Source organism: Schistosoma mansoni, chromosome 7 (assembly GCF_000237925.1).
Source record: "Schistosoma mansoni strain Puerto Rico chromosome 7, complete genome".
Taxonomy (NCBI): domain Eukaryota; kingdom Metazoa; phylum Platyhelminthes; class Trematoda; order Strigeidida; family Schistosomatidae; genus Schistosoma; species Schistosoma mansoni.
In genome coordinates this window covers 6370981-6375111 of record NC_031501.1, presented here as the reverse complement: position 1 = coordinate 6375111, position 4131 = coordinate 6370981, and positions in this window count along the sequence as shown.

The following is a 4131-nucleotide window of genomic DNA, read 5'->3' as shown; positions in this document are numbered from 1 at the left end:
AAGAATAAAAGACAGACATGTGATAAATAAGATAAGAAGTGTACGCCCACCCGCGCTCATATAAAAAATAGTCAGCGTTAATAAGTGAATAATTAACAAGGTGAAAACATAAATCATGATGGATAGGTGAATTGACTTGTCCAGAAGTTAGAATAAGGTATATGGGCTTAACATAGCAATCGATACTACACTAGTGTACTTCCAGTTGAAGCATTGATACAGTTTCTGTCAATAAAATTTGTAACCATACATATATAGTTAAGTAGTATTGTAGTGAACGAGAACACAAGTGCGGAACGATTGGATGTATTTGAACACAAAATTACAGAATCCATCAGTAAAATCTGAGAACCATACAGTAAATACTTCACTTGCAAAATGTCAATCAATGTCTCAAACTTGACAGTTCTTTTGCAAATATCAATCAGTGGTCTCAAATTTCATTGTTCTTTCGTCATCATATCAATTGCTTTCTGTTGCCGTTCTTTCCTCCTCGATGTTTTCAACCTTCTGCTGCCAGACATTCTATTTCTGATTGGCGTTATGTACTACTTATGTCGATATAAGTAGCACACACCACAGTATTTTTTTTTAATGTAATCGAACTTTGAATTAATATTTAATGCTTAATAAATTATTTTTAATTAACCAAGGCGGGATGAAGAGTGGAATACTGGGATCAGGTATTATATATATGAGTTAAATATCAGCTTTGACAGTTTTTCAGTTTCTGGCATTTTAGGTTATTTAGTCAGTAGTGACTGATACTACTGTTACGATGATATATCTAGCTAGGATTTAAGTAAACTCTCTGTTTCTAATGCTTTAAAAGAAATTCCAGTGTCTTGGATTATATTGACTCGTGATGGAAATTCCTTTTAAACTAACTTGGTAGAAGTTCAAAGGTTAATACGGACAATAAAAGATTTCCAGTTGTAGTGAATAAAACCATAACATGTGAAGTCGATTGTATGGGAATTAGACGGATGAAACAGATATTAATCAATAATATGATGAATTGTGATTAAAGAGAAATTCGGAAAGTTTGACTCTTTAATTACATTTTAATAACTGGATTATTTTGTTGATCAACACATGATTCGAAGGTTCAACAGTCAATTCACTTAATGATGGTAAGAGATTTGTGAGCAAAAACGGAACTCACAGAAAATAAAACTTTTACCAAGTTTAAATACCATTCGAATAATTATAAAGCTCATTTGACTAGATGATAAAAACTTCACATAAAGCAAAGATTATAGCGGCTCACGTACAACTGAGTTTGTTCACATCTCACTTGGCTAAGCCCTTTTGTTAACTTATTTAACGTACAGAGTCATCGATACAATAACAACCTATCTATACTATTCTACCTTTATTATTGTTTCAATTGTATGAATATGTATATACTTGAGCATTTCTTACTGCCTATGCATATGTTCATTCTGCAAGCCTTACTATTAATCACTTAATTGATTCGATGATTCATTCATTTCCATATGTGTATATATATGTACATTTTAATCCTATTCACTGACTCGTTGACTCGATCACTCTCTCGACTCTCACGCTCACTCGCTTGCTTTACGGCACTACTCATTCATGCTTTCTTAACGTCTCTGTAATTTTGGATATCTCTGCGTGGTTCAATGATAAACACAATCAACACTTGGTATTCGCATTCTGATTTATATACCGTTGGGGGCGTTATCGAGTACCGGTTAGCAGGATGAACAATATACAAAGTTTAAGGATAATACCGAATACCGACCACCACAAGATAATTAAAAAAGTCAAACTTGTCTATTTCAAGTAATATATTCTTCTGAATAAAGAACTTATTAATGGCAAATTATTAAATTTAAGATGTTTGTTATACATGAGATTGAACACATATTGAAGTTTATTAAATATTAAATGATGACATTCTCGTATTAATCATACACTATTTACCATAATACCCCTTTGGAGATAAAAAAAAAATTGTTTGTAAAACAGTAATTTTACTTATAAGCAATGATGGATGATGGCTAAAAGTGGAATTCAAGATGCGCACTTTGTCCTGTTTGAGACTCATTAGCTGGATGTACCTGCATCTCAGATTTCATATTTATTCTGGGACTCGAACCCAGTACCGTTCTCTTCAGATGGCATCACGTTATCCACTTAGCTACTGAGCTTTGATAAAACGAAACGAACGTTCTGAATTCCATTGTCAGTCACCAACCACCTTTGCTTATAATGCTTATGACTTAAGACAATATCGAAGCAATCCATACAAGATACACATATGCCCATAAGAGTCTGATCAATTGCATTGTTAAACATCAATGAGAAGATTCAAACAATTAGTATAAAATGAAGCGATTTTTTTCTTTCTCAGTTAATCGTATTCATTTTGTCAGTAGTAGCTTCATTGTTTATCATCCCCCCCCATAAATAACTTACCATTGACCTTAAGGTCAACAAATATTGATTTGATATCATTAAAACAACAAAATGACTCTTTTTTTCAAAAAAAGGAAACCCTTTAAAGTTAAGAATAATTGAGGAAATCCATCTGTTTTTTTTAAAAAAAAAGAAGATTAAAAAGGGAATATTTTGTTACATAAAAAGGGAGTTATGACTCGTATATCATTCGAAATAATAAAAAGAATAATCTCTACGTATGTTATTTGTATTATTTAGGAATATGCCTTTTTTATATAAGAGATAATGATAGGGTAGTGAACAACAACACGGGTGGGGACTGTTATATCCTAGCGAAGACATAGGTACGGGTAACTCCCAGGACCTATTAATGGACGACTATTCTATATATATTCTTATTGTTTAACTATTGAGTAACTAGATTGTATATATCTATATTCATCTTATTATAAGGTTCATTTTGACATATGAGTTATTAATGTACGATTTACTGTCCCTAAATTATATTCAGTTTATTGAATATTGTCTCCCACGTTCACAGCCACATTTGGCTTGATCCTGTACAAATGATATTTTCTATTTGACGGTGTAATGCCGTCTGTCTGTCTGGTACATAAACCAAGTATGCTTGAAATAAATGATTCGCATAGATTCCCATAGCAGAAGCTACGATTGCTGTTCTGGACTTAATTGGAAGGGCTAGGCGGACAAGAGGCCAATAAGGACGCTAGATTGCTCATACCAGTTGAACGTCATTGATTTGTCACAGCGTTAAGGTCGGGAAAGTTGATTTCCATTGGTGGATAATTCACGTGATAAAAGCCGGATATAAAATCAAAAATGAGTTGTCTTACGTCTATTTTTTTATAAAGTCATAACAGGAACAATCCGATGGATTAAAGCACAAATGACAGACCATCTCTCTAAATTCTGACAATCATACAGTAGACAGTTAATTTGCAAAATAACAATCAATTGTCTCAATCTTAACTGTTCCTTCTGCAAATATCAGTCCATCTTCTCTGATTTCATTGTTCATGCATTTTCATACCGATTGCGCTTCATTCCTGTTCATTTCTTATCGATCTTCTGACAAAATACATTCTATGTCTAACAATTACCATATACTACTTATTTGGATATGAGTAAACCACACCACAATAGAAGTAAAATCTGAATTCAGTTTTTTTCTCCATAATCATTATATTATGTAGAATCCTGCGGGGCAAGATCGTGGATACACATTGCTGAGGAGTCATACACTGGGACGAAATGGTCGTCCAGTGTTTCCAGGTTTTCAATGGTGGTTTATAATATCCAAAAACCCCTTTCTGATAATAATTAATAATATTGCTTTATTTAATTTCTTTTCTCTATTCATTAAATAATAATTTTCTTTTCTTTTTAAGTAAACATCAAAGACTTTTATTATTTAGTAGAGATATATCAATGAACTCTCTATATTATAGCAACACTCCTATAATCCATTTCGTGTATGGTTAGATTTAGGTTAAGCCCTTTTATCAACTTATTTAACAGGTAATGCTATTCGAGCAGTAAAAATTCGTCTATTTATAAGCAAAGATGAATAGTGGCTAGCAGTGGAATCCAGGACGCACGTTTCGTCCCATTTGGGACTCTTTAGCTGGATGTACCTGCATCTAAGAGTTAATGTTCACTCTGAGACTCCAGCTGACGAGT